Source organism: Musa acuminata, chromosome BXJ1-6 (genome assembly GCF_036884655.1).
Source record: "Musa acuminata AAA Group cultivar baxijiao chromosome BXJ1-6, Cavendish_Baxijiao_AAA, whole genome shotgun sequence".
NCBI lineage: Eukaryota > Viridiplantae > Streptophyta > Magnoliopsida > Zingiberales > Musaceae > Musa > Musa acuminata.
In genome coordinates, this window is record NC_088332.1 from 19,450,865 (window position 1) to 19,472,000 (window position 21,136).

General features: G+C 44.3%; 1 long non-coding RNA gene across 4 annotated transcripts in view; it reads right to left on the reverse strand.

The window, feature by feature from the left end:
• LOC103988654 (uncharacterized) overlaps positions 1–20,450 on the reverse strand; it is a 35,103-nt gene extending 14,653 nt beyond the window's left edge. The window contains exons 1-4 of one of the 4 annotated variants that reach the window (XR_010514347.1): positions 19,938–20,450; positions 18,745–19,873; positions 17,649–18,119; positions 17,340–17,454 (exon numbers count right to left, since the gene is read on the reverse strand). This is a non-coding gene — a long non-coding RNA (uncharacterized LOC103988654). Of the gene's footprint in view, positions 1–17,339; positions 17,455–17,648; positions 18,120–18,744 lie in introns of all 4 variants that reach the window. The other 3 variants (XR_010514345.1, XR_010514344.1, XR_010514346.1) reach the window with 3 other exon arrangements.
• Between the last annotated feature and the right edge of the window lie 686 nt (positions 20,451–21,136).

Genomic DNA, 21,136 nt, shown 5'->3' on the forward strand with positions numbered 1-21,136 from the left:
AACTTTTCCCTTGGTGGAACACAGCCCCCATATGCTGATAACCAAGGCTTTCATCCGATGCAAAATTCGATGCACGCACGGAAGACCCGCCTCTGCGGTACCATGGCCTTCATTCCTTGAATCCATAGCCCTTCTTGTCGTCGTGTTGTTCACCGAAGTGGAGCTTCCGGTAGCTCCCGATCATACCTCCGTATGATCTAGTCCCTCACGAGACTATGTCATGTGCATCGTGCTAGTCATAGGTGCCCAGCAAGCCAATCACGTTAGTGATGGCACGTGTGACTTGATACAGAATCTTTTTGCTTATTATATTTTGGCGTATATCACTTTATAACTATTGCATAAATGCATATATATTGTGATGTCCTTGGATTTGTGCAATGGGAATCGGATCGTGATGAGATCACGATAATGAGATCGATTCACCTTTAAATACATATCCTAAATAATCCCGGTCATAGGTTACTCGAGAGGGACATCGTGATAACCGGATAGACTGGTGTGCTGTATACCCGTCCATATGATGGATGCAGCTGGTCTCATAGCTGCTCGTGTAGGGACACTAGGGATACAGTACAGGTGCTCATTGGAGAATGAGTTCACTGATTGATCCGCTTACGGAATGCTGGATGGTTGATGATGCCTTATTGTCAGACAGCGATTCCATAGTCCTAGTGGTGTATCTGGTCCTTAGACTTGAGACACCAAGGATGTCCTGTATGAGTGCTCCACTCTTTGATACCAGACTTATAGGTTTGACTGTTCTCAGATCTAGTACAGCTGGTCATTGGGAGTGGTAGTCGACCTTACGAGGGCTATTGAGTGTCGACAGAGGATCATCCACTCTCGGCGTCATGAGAGGAATATCCTATGTGTTCTTGCTCAGACAAATCCCTGGCCAGGGTCATTCGGGTTGAGAGAGAAAGAGTTCTCCGGGAGAATCCGATTAGAGCGAGACTCGAGTAGAAACCGTATGGGTCTGACAGCACCATGCTCGATATACGGTCTCTGGGATATTAGATGGATGAGGGACTATAGGTACATGGTAACTGAGGACAGACAGGTCCAATGGATTGGATTCCCCTGTATCGTCTGGGGACTACGGCGTAGTGGCCTAGTACTTCCGTAGTCGATGAGTCGAGTGAATTATTACAGAGATAATAATTCACTAAGTTAGAAGGAGTTCTGACAGGTATGACTCACGGCCAGCTCGATATTGGGCCTAGAGGGTCACACACATATGGTAGGCATTGCGATGAGTAGAGGTTCGGATATGAGATATCCGACGGAGCCCTTGTCTTATTGGATGCAGATCCAATACCCACTAGGGAAAGGACCCATTAGGGTTTTGACACGGGATCTCTATAAATAGGAGGGATTCACAGCCTCATAGGCTAGAGTCTTTGCTTGCCCTTCCTATTCTCCTCTCCCTCTCCACCTCAGAGTAGGCCTGGAGTTTTGAGGAGCGTCGTCGCAACCCTGCTGTGTGGATCACCGCTAGAGAGGAGGACGCTTGACCTCCTTCACCCTCTCCTAAGGATCTGCAAGGAAACAGGGATATACGATCTCCCTAGGTAACACAATCTCTATACGCAGTTTTGTGTTTTTGCGGATTTTTTCGCACCAATCTTCGCACGACGACGAACATCTTTTTGGGAATCGGGGATTTTTGTTTTCTTGTTCTTCCGCTGCGCATATGATGTCGCCCCCAATGATTTCCCAACACCATGGTCATGGCCCTACTATCCGTCGCCTCATATCTGCATCTCTTTTCTTCACGATCAGTAGATATGTCTCTGTGGCACTCCTCCGAGTCCACCTCCATTCTAATTGATGCTTGATTTTGGGTAGCTAAGTCCCTCTGGACTCGTCGTCGCTTCCTCGCCCCTTTCGACCCCCTGCTTCAACACCTCTGTGTTCTCCAAGCAGCTCCCTTTGATCGATGGAAAGACAGACTGCAACTCCCATGCATGGCCTCTGCCATCACGTTGTAGGATTTGCACCGATTCTGTTCTCCTTAGCTTCCTTGGTAACAATGTTCGCTTACTAGACCTTGTTCTCTGACTTGTCGGGCTCCCTTAAGCAAATATGGGCTCTGGAGCAGTCCAACTCTCCAACTGCTTTGATCATACCTCTGCATGATCAAGTCCCTCCCTTGGGACTCACTGGTACTTGCATTCGAACTTTTCCCTTGGTGGAACACAGCCCCCATATGCTGATAACCAAGGCTTTCATCCGATGCAAAATTCGATGCACGCACGGAAGACCCGCCTCTGCGGTACCATGGCCTTCATTCCTTGAATCCATAGCCCTTCTTGTCGTCGTGTTGTTCACCGAAGTGGAGCTTCCGGTAGCTCCCGATCATACCTCCGTATGATCTAGTCCCTCACGAGACTATGTCATGTGCATCGTGCTAGTCATAGGTGCCCAGCAAGCCAATCACGTTAGTGATGGCACGTGTGACTTGATACAGAATCTTTTTGCTTATTATATTTTGGCGTATATCACTTTATAACTATTGCATAAATGCATATATATTGTGATGTCCTTGGATTTGTGCAATGGGAATCGGATCGTGATGAGATCACGATAATGAGATCGATTCACCTTTAAATACATATCCTAAATAATCCCGGTCATAGGTTACTCGAGAGGGACATCGTGATAACCGGATAGACTGGTGTGCTGTATACCCGTCCATATGATGGATGCAGCTGGTCTCATAGCTGCTCGTGTAGGGACACTAGGGATACAGTACAGGTGCTCATTGGAGAATGAGTTCACTGATTGATCCGCTTACGGAATGCTGGATGGTTGATGATGCCTTATTGTCAGACAGCGATTCCATAGTCCTAGTGGTGTATCTGGTCCTTAGACTTGAGACACCAAGGATGTCCTGTATGAGTGCTCCACTCTTTGATACCAGACTTATAGGTTTGACTGTTCTCAGATCTAGTACAGCTGGTCATTGGGAGTGGTAGTCGACCTTACGAGGGCTATTGAGTGTCGACAGAGGATCATCCACTCTCGGCGTCATGAGAGGAATATCCTATGTGTTCTTGCTCAGACAAATCCCTGGCCAGGGTCATTCGGGTTGAGAGAGAAAGAGTTCTCCGGGAGAATCCGATTAGAGCGAGACTCGAGTAGAAACCGTATGGGTCTGACAGCACCATGCTCGATATACGGTCTCTGGGATATTAGATGGATGAGGGACTATAGGTACATGGTAACTGAGGACAGACAGGTCCAATGGATTGGATTCCCCTGTATCGTCTGGGGACTACGGCGTAGTGGCCTAGTACTTCCGTAGTCGATGAGTCGAGTGAATTATTACAGAGATAATAATTCACTAAGTTAGAAGGAGTTCTGACAGGTATGACTCACGGCCAGCTCGATATTGGGCCTAGAGGGTCACACACATATGGTAGGCATTGCGATGAGTAGAGGTTCGGATATGAGATATCCGACGGAGCCCTGTCTTATTGGATGCAGATCCAATACCCACTAGGGAAAGGACCCATTAGGGTTTTGACACGGGATCTCTATAAATAAGAGGGATTCACAGCCTCATAGGCTAGAGTCTTTGCTTGCCCTTCCTATTCTCCTCTCCCTCTCCACCTCAGAGTAGGCCTGGAGTTTTGAGGAGCGTCGTCGCAACCCTGCTGTGTGGATCACCGCTAGAGAGGAGGACGCTTGACCTCCTTCACCCTCTCCTAAGGATCTGCAAGGAAACAGGGATATACGATCTCCCTAGGTAACACAATCTCTATACGCAGTTTTGTGTTTTTGCGGATTTTTTCGCACCAATCTTCGCACGACGACGAACATCTTTTTGGGAATCGGGGATTTTTGTTTTCTTGTTCTTCCGCTGCGCATATGATGTCGCCCCCAATGATTTCCCAACACCATGGTCATGGCCCTACTATCCGTCGCCTCATATCTGCATCTCTTTTCTTCACGATCAGTAGATATGTCTCTGTGGCACTCCTCCGAGTCCACCTCCATTCTAATTGATGCTTGATTTTGGGTAGCTAAGTCCCTCTGGACTCGTCGTCGCTTCCTCGCCCCTTTCGACCCCCTGCTTCAACACCTCTGTGTTCTCCAAGCAGCTCCCTTTGATCGATGGAAAGACAGACTGCAACTCCCATGCATGGCCTCTGCCATCACGTTGTAGGATTTGCACCGATTCTGTTCTCCTTAGCTTCCTTGGTAACAATGTTCGCTTACTAGACCTTGTTCTCTGACTTGTCGGGCTCCCTTAAGCAAATATGGGCTCTGGAGCAGTCCAACTCTCCAACTGCTTTGATCATACCTCTGCATGATCAAGTCCCTCCCTTGGGACTCACTGGTACTTGCATTCGAACTTTTCCCTTGGTGGAACACAGCCCCCATATGCTGATAACCAAGGCTTTCATCCGATGCAAAATTCGATGCACGCACGGAAGACCCGCCTCTGCGGTACCATGGCCTTCATTCCTTGAATCCATAGCCCTTCTTGTCGTCGTGTTGTTCACCGAAGTGGAGCTTCCGGTAGCTCCCGATCATACCTCCGTATGATCTAGTCCCTCACGAGACTATGTCATGTGCATCGTGCTAGTCATAGGTGCCCAGCAAGCCAATCACGTTAGTGATGGCACGTGTGACTTGATACAGAATCTTTTTGCTTATTATATTTTGGCGTATATCACTTTATAACTATTGCATAAATGCATATATATTGTGATGTCCTTGGATTTGTGCAATGGGAATCGGATCGTGATGAGATCACGATAATGAGATCGATTCACCTTTAAATACATATCCTAAATAATCCCGGTCATAGGTTACTCGAGAGGGACATCGTGATAACCGGATAGACTGGTGTGCTGTATACCCGTCCATATGATGGATGCAGCTGGTCTCATAGCTGCTCGTGTAGGGACACTAGGGATACAGTACAGGTGCTCATTGGAGAATGAGTTCACTGATTGATCCGCTTACGGAATGCTGGATGGTTGATGATGCCTTATTGTCAGACAGCGATTCCATAGTCCTAGTGGTGTATCTGGTCCTTAGACTTGAGACACCAAGGATGTCCTGTATGAGTGCTCCACTCTTTGATACCAGACTTATAGGTTTGACTGTTCTCAGATCTAGTACAGCTGGTCATTGGGAGTGGTAGTCGACCTTACGAGGGCTATTGAGTGTCGACAGAGGATCATCCACTCTCGGCGTCATGAGAGGAATATCCTATGTGTTCTTGCTCAGACAAATCCCTAGCCAGGGTCATTCGGGTTGAGAGAGAAAGAGTTCTCCGGGAGAATCCGATTAGAGCGAGACTCGAGTAGAAACCGTATGGGTCTGACAGCACCATGCTCGATATACGGTCTCTGGGATATTAGATGGATGAGGGACTATAGGTACATGGTAACTGAGGACAGACAGGTCCAATGGATTGGATTCCCCTGTATCGTCTGGGGACTACGGCGTAGTGGCCTAGTACTTCCGTAGTCGATGAGTCGAGTGAATTATTACAGAGATAATAATTCACTAAGTTAGAAGGAGTTCTAACAGGTATGACTCACGGCCAGCTCGATATTGGGCCTAGAGGGTCACACACATATGGTAGGCATTGCGATGAGTAGAGGTTCGGATATGAGATATCCGACGGAGCCCTTGTCTTATTGGATGCAGATCCAATACCCACTAGGGAAAGGACCCATTAGGGTTTTGACACGGGATCTCTATAAATAGGAGGGATTCACAGCCTCATAGGCTAGAGTCTTTGCTTGCCCTTCCTATTCTCCTCTCCCTCTCCACCTCAGAGTAGGCCTGGAGTTTTGAGGAGCGTCGTCGCAACCCTGCTGTGTGGATCACCGCTAGAGAGGAGGACGCTTGACCTCCTTCACCCTCTCCTAAGGATCTGCAAGGAAACAGGGATATACGATCTCCCTAGGTAACACAATCTCTATACGCAGTTTTGTGTTTTTGCGGATTTTTTCGCACCAATCTTCGCACGACGACGAACATCTTTTTGGGAATCGGGGATTTTTGTTTTCTTGTTCTTCCGCTGCGCATATGATGTCGCCCCCAATGATTTCCCAACAGTGGTATCAGAGCCAGGTTGTTCGTGCGAATGATTGGTTTTGAACTGCGTGTATTGTGTTTAGGAAGAAAATTGACGTCAAAATCGTTGACGCAAAAGCGAGGAAGGGCAGCAACAGTTGCTACCCTCGATCTGCATGCCTGCAGCCACCTGCAACGGCAGCCGCAGCCGCAGCCAGGCAGCACAGCGCTAGCGCATGCGCAAGCGCTGTGCCTGCAGCAGCCGGCCGGCGGTCTGCTTGCTGCCGGCGGGGCTGGCAGCGTGGGCTGAGGCACCGCAGGGCAGAGCCGCGGGCAGAGGCGCCGCGGGGCAGCAGCGCGGGCTGAGGCACCGCAGGGCAGCGGCGCCTGTGGCCGCTGCTCCCACGGGCAAAAACCCCGCAGGGGCGGCCGCCAGCGAGGCAGCACCGCCTGCGGGCGCTGCCTCGCCGGCAGAACTGCCCGCGGAGGTGGCGACGCCCGCAGGCGAGGGCAGCGCCCCGCCCCTCGCCGCACAGGCCGCCGCCGGCAGGGTGGCGGCGGCGGCAGCAGCGAAAAGGGGAAAGGGCATTAGGGTTTTCTGGGAAAAAGACAGTTTTGCCCCTCGGAATTTGAGAAATTCCAGTTTCTGTCTTTTGTCCAAATTACGAAAATACCCTTAGGAATTGAGAAATTCCCTACATGTCCCTGATTTCAGAAAAATATTAATTAATTAAAAGGTTTAGTTGATTATTATTTTTTATTATTATCTAGTAGTCCTACATGATGATGATTATTTATACATGTGATGTATGATGTGTGGACGGATGATCATGGACCGTGTGATGTGTGTACTTGTGATTATTATTATTGAGGTCTGCGAACCTCCATTATATTTCTCGTTTATTGTCGGGCCTGCGTGCCTATGATTAAGTTGTAATCACATGAGGAGGCGCAGCGGGAGCGTGGATGCGACAGCAGGACCCACGAGACGGACGATCGTGATGCATGGAGATGCATCAAGATGTCGACGAAACCGACGAGGACGAGATGGACGATCACAGGGCATGGAGATGCACCGTTGCACACATAGATCTTGATGTGAGTGATTAGGCCTACTGGCTCGGGCCTAATCATATTAGGTTGTGGTCCATGATCATCTGATGTGATTGCTTATACACATACTAGATAAGTATATATATTTGCATGCGATGTAGATATATATTAAATATGTATATGTGTGACATGTCATATTAGGAGACCAAATTATAGAAACATCTCTCGATAATATTAAGTCGGTAAACGTGAGGCAATTAGATTGACCCACGTGGCCTTCCATCGTTATGAGTAGGAACCGAATCCCGGTGTAGGTTGAGTTGGTCGAGTCCCTCGAGACTCACCTATATCGCGATTCGCTATCTTGCTTACGACATAGAGATGTCACCGGTGACCTGAGGACATGGTATGCTTGGTCGAGTCCCTCGAGGGTATATCATCAAATCAGACTCATCTTGTAACGAAGGTGTTGACTTAACCGAGCATCATGGTTGGTCGAGTCCCTCGAGGCCATGGTGATTCGGAGGCCGAACAGGACGGGAATCACAAGGAGTTGTGATCGGTAAGAGTTGCCTACCTTTTAGGCTTAGTGTGATTGGTCGAGTCCCTCGAGGTTACACTAAGACGCTGATTGGATCCTGATCCCCACTAGAAGTCTGCCGGAGACTTCCGTTTCACGTGCTGAGGGTGTCGCGTGACTCGTTAGTAAAATAGTGGGAGCATATTAAGATAGAAGTCCATATCTTGATAGTTTATTTCTTGCAAAATCTGCATGTTATACATTTCTGCTACATCTTTATTTTCAGAAAATGTCGCTTTCAAATCCCTTACGTGGCATACTTGATGTCAACCGCCTCACTGGTCCAAATTATACGGATTGGCTCCGTAACTTGAGAATTGTTCTCACAGCGGAGAAAATCGTGTACGTCCTTGATACAGTGATGCCTACGCCCGAAGAAGGGGCAAGCGAGGATGAGATCGCTCGCTACGTGAAGTACATTGATGACTCCACTCTTGCTCAGTGCTATATGTTGGGCTCTATGACTCCAGAGTTACAGAGACAACATGAAAAGATGGATGCCAGATCCATTCTCCTACATGTCCGTAAATTGTTTGAGGAACAGGGAAGGACTCAACGATATGAGATATCCAAGAGCCTTTTCCGCGCTAGGATGACTGAGGGGACACCGGTTCAGAACCATGTCCTAAAGATGATTGAGTGGATAGAGAAACTCACAGGTCTAGGAATGGTCCTAGAGGATAACTTGTGTGTGGACATTGTGCTTCAGTCCCTACCAGATTCCTTTTCACAGTTCATAATGAATTTTAATATGAACAAGCTTGAGGTGACTCTCCCAGAGCTCCTCAATATGTTGAGGGAGGCAGAGAGTACTATTAAGAAAGAGAAGCCAGTTCTCTACACTGGTGAGACCAGAAAGAAAAGGAAAGCAGAAAGGTCCCTTAAGAAGGGAAAGGGCAAGGGCAAACAAGGTAAAGCAAAGGTTGCTAAGAAAGACCCAACAAAGGACAAAGGCCAGTGCTTCCACTGTGGTAAAGATGGGCACTGGAAGAGAAACTGCAAAGAGTACCTTGCAGAAAGGGCGAAACAAAAGCTTGATGAAGCTTCAGGTACATTCATGATCAGTCTCCATTTGTCAGACTCTTATGATAACACATGGGTATTAGATACCGGTAGTGCTTATCATATATGCAATTCGTTGCAGGTTCTGGCAAGGCCTAGGAGACTAGAGAGAGGCGAGATGGACCTAAAGATGGGTAATGGAGCAAAAGTTGCTGTATTAGCTGTTGGCGAGGTCGCTCTACATCTGCCTAGTGGAGCTTTTATTGCATTAGATGCATGTTATTTTGTTCCTTCTATTATCAAAAACATTATTTCCATTTCATGTTTAACAGTTAGTGGATATAAATTTGTTTTTGAGAACAATGGTTGTTCGATATTATTAGATGATAAGATCATCACGAAAGGAACAGTGCATAATGGTTTATTTATGTTAGACACCACTCCACATATCATGAATGTAAATGTGTCTAAGAGGAAACGAGATGAGGTGAACAATGCATACCTGTGGCATTGTAGGCTAGGTCACATCCATGGAAGAAGGATTCAAAAGTTGCTAAATGATGGATATCTAGATCCATTCGACTATGTGTCATATGCAACTTGTGAGCCTTGCATTCGTGGAAAACTGACCAACTCTCCATTTAGTGGAACTGGAGAGAGAGCCACTGAGTTGTTGGAACTCATACATAGTGATGTATGTGGACCCATGTCAACTCATGCCATTGGAGGTTACTCCTACTTCATTACATTTACTGATGATTTCTCAAGGTATGGATATGTGTACTTAATGAAGTACAAGTCCGAGGCCTTTGAGAAATTCAGAGAGTATAAGAATGAGGTGGAGAACCAGACTGGAAAGAGTATCAAAACTCTTCGATCAGATCGAGGAGGTGAGTACTTAAGTACAGAGTTTACTCACTTCCTCAAGGACCATGGGATATTATCCCAATGGACACCTCCTTATACACCTCAGCTCAATGGTGTCTCTGAAAGGAGAAATCGTACATTATTAGATATGGTACGGTCCATGATGAGTTTCGCTGACCTACCCATCTCATTCTGGGGATATGCCCTAGAAACCGCAGCTTACCTTCTGAACAGAGTTCCAACTAAGTCGGTAGTGTCTACACCATATGAGATATGGAAAGGGAAGAAGCCTGATCTTAAGGTTGTTAAGATTTGGGGCTGTTCTGCCCATGTTAAAAGACACAACCCCGATAAGTTAGAATCAAGGACAGAGCGATGCAAATTTGTGGGATACCCCAAGGAAACTTGTGGGTATTATTTCTATCATCTCGAGGACCAAAAGGTCTTTGTAGCTAAGAGAGCAGTGTTCCTTGAGAAGGAACACATTCTTGGCGGAGACAGTGGGAGAATGATAGAGTTGAGCGAAGTTAGGGAACCAAGCTCAAGCACCACTCTACAGCCCGAGTCTGTTCAGGTACCTAATACACAAGTATCAACTTTACGCAGGTCTGATAGAGTATCCCATCCTCCTGAGAGATATGTGGGACATATTAGAGCAGAGGATGTAGAGGATATTGATCCTCAGACCTACGAGGAGGCTATTATGAGTATAGACTCCGGGAAGTGGAAAGAAGCCATGAATTCTGAGATGGATTCTATGTACTCCAATAAGGTTTGGAACCTAGTTGATGCACCCGAAGGTATTGTACCCATCGGTTGCAAGTGGATCTTTAAGAAAAAGATCGGAGTAGATGGAAAGGTAGAGACCTATAAAGCAAGGCTAGTGGCTAAGGGGTATCGTCAAAGGCAAGGTGTTGACTACGACGAAACTTTCTCACCCGTAGCAATGCTAAAATCCATCAGAATTCTATTGGCTATTGCAGGACACTATGATTATGAGATCTGGCAGATGGATGTGAAAACCGCATTCCTCAACGGGAACCTGGAGGAGGAGGTGTATATGATGCAACCTGAGGGATTCGTGTCCAAGAACTGCCCAGATAAGGTGTGTAGGTTGCTTAGATCCATTTATGGACTAAAGCAAGCTTCCCGAAGTTGGAACATAAGATTTGATGAAGCAATCAGATCTTATGACTTCGTTAAGAACGAAGATGAGCCTTGTGTATACAGAAAGGTAAGAGGGAGCGCTATTAGCTTTTTGGTGTTATATGTGGATGACATCCTCATCATTGGGAATGACATAGGGATGCTATCCACAGTAAAGGCTTGGTTATCTAGACACTTCTCCATGAAGGACTTAGGAGAAGCATCTTATATCTTGGGGATTAGAATCTATAGAGATAGATCCAAAAGGATGCTTGGCTTGTCCCAGTCCAGGTACATAGAAACTATTGTCAAAAGGTTTGGCATGGAAAATTCCAAGAGAGGTCTCATACCGATGAGACATGGGATATCGCTTTCTACGAGTATGTCCCCAAAGACTCTAGAAGAAAGGGCGAACATGGATATGATACCTTATGCCTCAGCAATAGGGTCCATCATGTATGCCATGCTATGTACTAGGCCTGATATAGCGCATGCTCTGAGTGTCACGAGCAGGTATCAGGCGGATCCAGGCTTGGAGCACTGGAAAGCAGTAAAGTGTATCCTTAAGTACTTGAGAAGGACTAAGGATCTTTTACTAGTATATGGAGGTAATAGCCTTAAGGTTGAAGGCTTAACTGACTCAAGTTTTCAGTCTGATGTCGATGATAGCAAGTCGAATTCAGGGTATATGAACACCTTGAATGGAGGAGCAGTGTGCTGGAAGAGTTCCAAGCAAGATACCACTGCTGACTCGACCACAGAGGCGGAGTACATTGCTGCATCAGATGCAGCAAAGGAGGGAGTCTGGTTGAAAAGTTCATCACAGATTTGGGAGTCGTGCCGGATAGTGAGGAGCCGATCTCCCTATATTGCGACAACAACGGGGCAATTGCTCAAGCGAAGGAACCTAGGTCTCATCAGAAATCTAAGCATGTTCTGAGGAGGTTCCACCTTATCAGAGAGATCGTGACCCGAGGAGATGTAGCAGTGGAAAGAGTTCCATCCGAAGATAACATTGCAGATCCACTGACAAAGCCGTTGTCTCAGATTGTCTTTGAGCGTCACAGGGGTCTGATGGGGATCAGACACATAGGTGATTGGCTTTAGGTCAAGTGGGAGATTGCTAGTCATAGGTGCCCAGCAAGCCAATCACGTTAGTGATGGCACGTGTGACTTGATACAGAATCTTTTTGCTTATTATATTTTGGCGTATATCACTTTATAACTATTGCATAAATGCATATATATTGTGATGTCCTTGGATTTGTGCAATGGGAATCGGATCGTGATGAGATCACGATAATGAGATCGATTCACCTTTAAATACATATCCTAAATAATCCCGGTCATAGGTTACTCGAGAGGGACATCGTGATAACCGGATAGACTGGTGTGCTGTATACCCGTCCATATGATGGATGCAGCTGGTCTCATAGCTGCTCGTGTAGGGACACTAGGGATACAGTACAGGTGCTCATTGGAGAATGAGTTCACTGATTGATCCGCTTACGGAATGCTGGATGGTTGATGATGCCTTATTGTCAGACAGCGATTCCATAGTCCTAGTGGTGTATCTGGTCCTTAGACTTGAGACACCAAGGATGTCCTGTATGAGTGCTCCACTCTTTGATACCAGACTTATAGGTTTGACTGTTCTCAGATCTAGTACAGCTGGTCATTGGGAGTGGTAGTCGACCTTACGAGGGCTATTGAGTGTCGACAGAGGATCATCCACTCTCGGCGTCATGAGAGGAATATCCTATGTGTTCTTGCTCAGACAAATCCCTGGCCAGGGTCATTCGGGTTGAGAGAGAAAGAGTTCTCCGGGAGAATCCGATTAGAGCGAGACTCGAGTAGAAACCGTATGGGTCTGACAGCACCATGCTCGATATACGGTCTCTGGGATATTAGATGGATGAGGGACTATAGGTACATGGTAACTGAGGACAGACAGGTCCAATGGATTGGATTCCCCTGTATCGTCTGGGGACTACGGCGTAGTGGCCTAGTACTTCCGTAGTCGATGAGTCGAGTGAATTATTACAGAGATAATAATTCACTAAGTTAGAAGGAGTTCTGACAGGTATGACTCACGGCCAGCTCGATATTGGGCCTAGAGGGTCACACACATATGGTAGGCATTGCGATGAGTAGAGGTTCGGATATGAGATATCCGACGGAGCCCTTGTCTTATTGGATGCAGAACCAATACCCACTAGGGAAAGGACCCATTAGGGTTTTGACACGGGATCTCTATAAATAGGAGGGATTCACAGCCTCATAGGCTAGAGTCTTTGCTTGCCCTTCCTATTCTCCTCTCCCTCTCCACCTCAGAGTAGGCCTGGAGTTTTGAGGAGCGTCGTCGCAACCCTGCTGTGTGGATCACCGCTAGAGAGGAGGACGCTTGACCTCCTTCACCCTCTCCTAAGGATCTGCAAGGAAACAGGGATATACGATCTCCCTAGGTAACACAATCTCTATACGCAGTTTTGTGTTTTTGCGGATTTTTCGCACCAATCTTTGCACGACGACGAACATCTTTTTGGGAATCGGGGATTTTTGTTTTTTTGTTCTTCCGCTGCGCATATGATGTCGCCCCCAATGATTTCCCAACACATCGCATTGCTACGAACTATTCCACCACGATCCGCTGCACCATGTCGCCTCCTAGTGACATCTCTATTGCATTTTAATCCTTGTGGGATGAACTCGAATTGTGATCTCTCCATGTGTGGCCTCTGCCAATACATCGCAGTGTCTCTTCCACCTTCGATTTTGTTCCCTCATTTGGCAATCGACTTTCATCCACCCACTCTTGGGTCACACCTAGATGAAGCACCGCTCTAGGATAGTCCGTCGCCTAGTAGCTCCTGAAGTCCCCCAACTTCGCTGCAATTAGTTCACCATTGTCTGGATCCTGGGCCTCTGCCCCTACCAGCATAATTTTCGCTACGCACCGCTTCCTTCATGGCAACTTGAATGGCAACACTGTGGCATATTCTTCAGGAGTACCCGCCTCCGCGTCCTCTTGCCCCGTCCCAAGGCCTTCTAAACCCAACTTCGCCTCCGCGGCTTGAGTCGCCTTAGTTCCTCCATCAAATGCTTTCCCAAGATAAGGTACATGTGCCCAGAAGCTCCCTTCGTCTTTGACACTATGCAAGATGAGTCTGCTCCGACATAATGAAAGACTCATGGAACAACATGATCCTGCTCTTGCCTCTGCAAGAGTTCATGTCCTTGACCTCTGTCCAAGAAAAGCACTGTGCCTCCGCTCCATGTTCCATCTTCTATGCTGGCTCCCTTCATGCGGCTTGGGTACTTCGCCAAGTTACACCCAAGTTGCTCCGCTCCTCATTTTTGCATTGAGTTGATGGTGGCCCTCGCGCCCACCATTCCACGGGTCAGCCCTCCCTTGAGTCCGATCTTCATATCGACTCCAAGTGTGCCTTCATTTGTGTTGCTTTGGGTCGCTCCCCCACTTGATCTCGCAATGCATCCACCAATGCATTCTCTCGAGCGAGATCATGTGACGACTCCTCGCCGCTTGCTCAGTCCATTGAGCTTCGTGGAGTTGTTGTTTGTTGAGGTACTCTTCCTCAACATGTAGGGTCTATCCCACATGATTCTCCCTCTGGAGAACCGAGACTTATACCTCCTAGATAACTGTCCCGTTGGAGCAACATCTCTCTTCGTTTTGGAGACCACCATCCCCTTGGACTACTCCGATTTGCTGAACAAATTGTGCATTGTTCTGCCTCCTGCAAACGCACTTGCTAGATTGCGACTCCACGTCAATACAACCCCCGCTGCACCACTCAAGGACTAGCAACATGCTGAATTCGTTGCACACTTCAACCTCCTACGGACGTATCCTTCACATGCCAAAGAGAAAGTTTCAATGCTCCATGGCGTCGAGTTTCGGTCGCCTTGGGATGGCCGCGAACATTCCATCGCCCGCATACAAGCCCATGTATGAGTGCCGAATTCTTTGAGTTAACAATTCCCCTCACCTCTGTGAGCTTTGCATAACTCTTACGGTCGTTGAGCAACTCATTCTACCTTGTATGTCTCATCCTTTACTAAGCACCTCGCTTGCCTTGAGCACCATCAAGTATAGTTGTCAACGTTGAGCCGTAGCTCAAACTCAACCATCCCAACCTTTGTGCGCTCTGCATTCTTCCAAGTTTGCTTGTTCTCGTGGTGCCTCTTGAGCGAAGGGTTGGCCATTCCTCTGAATGGCAATCTCAGATGCCCGCTCCTCCGAGCAACTCCTTTTCCCTACATCTCCATGCCCGATTTCCCCCAAACGGTCACGCGTGTACTGACTACCTTCAACGCAGCCCCGCTAGGTCCCTCACATTTGCATGCTAAGTGTTTCTATGAGTGCTTGTCCAGCTCTGATACCATCTGTCACGGACTTAGTTGGTTTTGCCTAAGTCGTGCGACACCCTTGCGTGTCCATCCGCAAAGGTCAACCTCCCCGAAGCCTCCCATGGTCCCTTAGGACCTACGAAAGAGAAAACGGGTTAGAGAGAACGCCTTTATCGGGATCCACAAGCAAACATTCCAAGAAACACTTCATAGACAATACAAATTACAAATAGACTTTACAAGCTCTGAACAGTTACACAACAAAGGGTCAAAATGGTCCATTACAGATCGAAAATCTCTCATAAGTGTCCACATAATACAACATTTATTTACAAGCCTAAAGCGGCCACCAAACCCAACTAAAATGGGACTATTAAGCATTCGGTCGTCCCTCTACATGCTGTGCAAAGCATGAACATACCAAAAGACATGGACATACATAAGCATTACATCAAACATCCTGTTTCGAAGTTTGTCCGTGACAATATGATGCCAAGCCTATTTGTAGATACCAGGTAAGTGAGACTTCTCATGTTCTCTTGGTCAAATTAAACAAGAGAGGTCGATCAACTCCATAGAGTCATCAAAATTGGCTTTGTTTCTAACATGTTATAAATAAAAATTGGAGTTGGAATCAGAACGTAATGGCTACCAGTTACAATGATTTGAGTGAGTTGACACGACTCATGCTAGTAAAGAACTGCTCAATAGCCCCTCATGTTCAGGTATAAGTTGTGAAGAAGTCTAGCCTGAGTTGTTGGACACCAATCTCATTCTCCCTTTTCCCATGATAGGGATGAGGACCCATTCCTATGCATTGACTTATTGGAGACCAACTAAAAAATCTCAGTTCGCTTTCCCATACAACAACAAATCATAGATCTCTTATATGTTTGCATGTCAAACACCACCAGTGTTCCACTCTGAAGAATTGGAGCTTGCTGGTCACGAAACATAGGTACATGCACCTTTAAACTTTGGCTACAAAGATTGAATTCAAAGGTTTCTTGCCCTCTTCTTTAATTCCAGTTATAATTTCAGCTCAAGAACAGGTACGATGAAGTAAGTTGAATGTTACTCTTGATTTAATTACCCTATCTCAAAGTAAGACTAATCTACAGTATTTCTACTCTTTCTCCCCTCTACCGATATGTGATCACAGGGACATTTTTTCTTACTCAAGCACTTAGTACTGCTGCTGTCTACTTCAATCACTTCCACCACTTTATCCATGTCCCACTTTCTTCAGGTCTCCCCACCCCATCTCTCCTATCTCGCCTTCTTCATTTCTCCTTCATCTTGTTTCTTCCATTGGTCCTCTTCTCTGTCTAAACGCCTTATCTGTTTTCTTGAAATTGCATCTCTATGCCCAAGTCAAAGGCATTCCCAGCAGCCAATGCTGGAATTAGATATGCATACTTATGTCCGTTCTTACAAAATGATTTATTTATACTGAGATATGGTAACTAAGAATAATTCCTCATTTTAACTTGTTCTTTTTATCAATTTTCACTCTGTATTTCCAAGATTTTTGTGATTCATATCATGTTCAAAGATTCATATCAACATAAAAAAAATTTTAATATCTTCTAATCACTGTAGAAACAAACCTCATCTTCAAATACATCATTACATATTCTGATGTCAATAATAGCCTTTAGAAAGACCACAAGAATAGATTACTTAGATAGGACAACTCAAGCAGTCAACTTTCATCCCCTTCATCAGTATCCAATGGAAATATCAGAAATGTTGCTCTGGTTCGCCAACATGAAGTGCAATCATGCAAAGGATTTTCTTGGTGTTGAAAAAACATTTATTTTTTAAAAAAGAGTTATATGGCATCATTTTCGACAATTCTTCATTTTGTTAACTATCTTTTGTAACCCAAACTTTGGTTTAAATAAAATTATGCTCATCAAAATACAATAAACATAGGATGAGAACAAAGCAGTTCAGTTCAAAAGTTTCAAGATTTTATTTAGGAAAAACAAATAATCTCCACAATGAGAAATTCTAAATAAGAGGATATATGTTTTTCTTATATAAAATGCGATTTTATTTGATAAATAGTTGACCTAAGCAAGTTAGTCTGTTGTGAAGAGATCACTTCATATCCATTTAATCATGGCCAAAGTTTTTCTAGGTACATAAATGTCATATCCTTTGGAAATGATGTCTAAAATGGGAAAAGAACAATTAGGTAGGGTGTAAATACAATAAAAACTTCCACTCCACTCAAGTCAAAGATCAAAGATCTAGGATTGTAACTTACCCTAGAAGAAAACATATTGAACAGTCAAGTTGACTATATTTTTTGTCCTTTGTAACAATACCAGCTGAGGAAGTATTGCAACTGCTTCCAAATATAGGGAGAATGTTCACATAACCTGTCATGAAAAAAGAAATCAGGACACATGGCGTAGAAGCATGAAGATAGAGAAGGGAATATACTCAGGAACAATTCCAAACAAAACCTATTCCAGTCATAATGATACATTAATTACAAGATATGATTGGCAAATCTTGTTTGATTGAAGAATTCTTTAAGAAAGAAATAATCCTGCCAAATACACGAGCTTACCTCCTTAAACGTGAACTTTTCATTTATAACTAAAGCCAGAACTAGGCATGGTAATGCAAGAACGAAGTGACGAAAAGTGTATTGGTCCTTGTCATAAGATCTACGGACAACTTGTGTCATCTCATGTACCAGACAATTGAGAACAAGCTCCCCAAGAAAATAAGTTTCATCGTCGTATTATAGACTGAGACAAAATCAGTAAAAATATCCAAGTATCGAGTGGCAAAAACAAGGGCATAAAGCTCTTGTGTCTTCAGAGAAATGCCTGTGAGAAAATGACATGAACTATGTCAAGTTATACACATACAATAAAACCAACTTTATGTAGTGGAAAGAGTTTTTTTTTCCAAAAAAAAAGGATCAAGATCCAAGATCCAAAATCTTATGCCATTGACATGAATCTCCATACAAGATCCAAGTATCGAGTGACAAAAACAAGGGCATAAAGTTCTTGTGTCTTCAGAGGAATGCCTGTTAGAAAATAACATGAACTAAGTCAAGTTATACACACAAAATATAACCAACTTTATGTAATGGAAAGAGTTTTTTTAAAACAAAGATAAAAAAAATCCAAGATTAAATACACCAGAAAGACAATCAAGAACCAAACAAGAAGTAGCCACAAAATAGATGTCAAGTTTGAGAGTTAGTTCATTTGGAAAAATAAAATCTTTATGATATCTAGTAATACTGGAAACCAGTTGTAAATAACATACATTGAAGAGAATCACTTAGGAGGAATAACTTAATCATGAGGTTTCTTATGTTGATAAAGCAACCAACCAGAATAGATTATTGATGGTCAGTTAGATTCAGAAAAAGATGGATAAAAGCTTGCATCAGATTAAGGGAAAATAATACTTCATTCTGACTGAGAGATAGTAAATTATCAAACTGACAAATAAAAATGCATTTGTGGTCATTACCTTTCAAGAGAAGCACACAGTTGCACATGCATCAAAATGTACTTTCCGAAAAAATCCATAATTAGAATGACAACATCGAGGAGAAAATACAAGACAAGGAAACAAGTGAGGAAAAAGAAAAAAAAAACAAAGAATGGTACACAAAATGATCAGGAAAAGTGATCATATACCTCTTGTTGGCTCTGATGATGAGAGGTATAAAACTTCATGGTTTGTTTGAACATATATGCATCAAGAGATATCATGTATTAAAAACATGAAGGAGGTGAAGCAAATCAGGGACTAGCTATTGTGAGCCATATGACAAAGCTACAAGAATGGCAAGCAAAATTTTATATCAGTTCATCCTTATTGCATCTCATTTATGATTTAACTATGTCAATAGCAAATAGTGATATGGTTTGTTAGACAAGATGAATTCTTAGAACATGATAGAATCTGAGTAGTTGAATATGTAGATCATACATGGTCGAGCCAGTCAAATAAAATATAGTTAAATGCTCAAATGACCATATAAAAAAACAAAAGAGATAAATAATACTGAAGCCATCAGTGGATGGAAGAGAAAGCATTATTCCTTGCATCTTTCCTTTCCTTTCATTTTTTGATAGGATATGTCACTCCTATCGAGCACTTCTCAAATTTAAAAAGGAAAAAAAAAACTCTACAAGAATGAATAAGACAGGGAGTTCTGAATTTATAAATATTTTATTGTACAAATATAATAACCAATCATAATCATGTCTCGAGAGCTTTTAGTCGCTGATAAACATATAGCTTACTGAGAGACAGTATTTGAGAGAGTTTTAGCTTTTGTTATTTTCTCAATTTTAAGACCCGCCAAAAAAGACCTCTAGAAGTCCCCAGTTATGAGTCCTTGTAGCTAAACAACTAGCTAACATGCTATATTATTTTAGTACTCTTGACGCAAAATAAGCTCCAAATTGCACTCCACATGTTTCCTAAAATCTCAACTAAAAAATGATAATAATACAGTTAAAATTTAACAGAACAATAGACGACACTTATCAGATATCACCATCATGACTTAGTGATAGAGCTTCAATAATCATTTCACTAACTTGATTAGGAGGGTTGGCAAGGCTCTGGTCACGCTGTAACACTTTCTTTACTGGTGTAGAAGAGCTTTCTAGTGTCTTAGTTCTACTCTTTAGCAGGGCATAAATAGGCAGCAGGCATTCAGATCGTGACCCAACTCCACGGTCAGACGTGATCTGATCCACTCTATCAAGAAAATAAATAGGATGCTTCGAAGATCTCTCCTTCCAGCACCAAATCCTAAAAGCCTAACTATTCAAATCGGACTGCAAGCGAAACCAAAGACGGAGAGGGAAATACGTACCGGGACTTGCCGGCGCATGATTTGATGGCGTGGATCTAGAGGAGAAGGACGAGGACGCTCATGAGATGCGTCATGTCGCCCGCTAACCTGAAGATATTCATCTCCGGCGACCGGCCGGTGGGATCCGAGCCGTGCGTTCACCGATCTACGGGATTTACGGCGGGGATCGATCGATACAGACGGAGATCGGCGTTCCCGTCACTCGCAATGGCTCTTAACCTTCTCTTCTCTTCGCGCCTCGCGTCTTCGTAACGAAGCCGGGATGGGAAGAGGAAAACTAGAACGAAATGAATACCCGTGCTTTCGTCGAATCATATCGGTACTTCCAAACAACTTAACCCCGTAGCTTATCGATGGTAGACAAATAGTTCGCCGTGAAAGATGAGTTTTTGTGAATCTTGATGTCTTCAGATCGCCGGGAAACCGTGTTTCTTCGACCAGAAGTGGAATAGGCATCCGAATACTTAGTTGGCACACATGAGTCTTCTCAGAAGCATTGCAATTGTTGACGTTGCGTGCACATTTGAAGGATGAATTTGACGCAAAATTCTTTGAAGATGGAGTTGATAAGCTAAAGATTATATTTTTACTTGAAAATAAATATTGATAACGAAAAATATCCTGTGTCAATCGAGGCCTAATTATATATTTTTCCTTCCTTATATTTCGATTTTTATATTTAAAAAAATTTATATTATGTTATAAAGTGAAATATTTAATCTCATTTATTTTAATAGTAACGGATGATGTAGAATGTGCAGGCACAAAAACGATGAGTAAAAAAATAATTTTAACGATGATGGTGATGGGCAATGACATCATGGGTCGCTATTGTTGTGATAGTTAATGACAACGATATGATGGTCGGTCTTATCGATATCGATCCAAACATTGACAACAAAAGAAAAAAGAGGCAAAGCAATATGGCATTTGGCATCAAAGGAGGAAGATGAGAGAGGTGAAGCATCGACGTTGCACTGCTTTACCTCCTCTTCCTCCTCTAGCATCATTCTGTATCTACGTCGGTGCTGGAGGATGAAGAGGAGGTAGGTAAGGTGTTTGCATCACTAACAACGTGGAGGGAGGAGGAAGAGGAGGCAAGTAAGGTAGAGTGGTGCAGCACCAATGGAGGAAGAGGAGGCAAGAGATGCATTTGCATCGATGTCACACCGCTTTGCCTTCTCTTTGTTCTCGTCGAC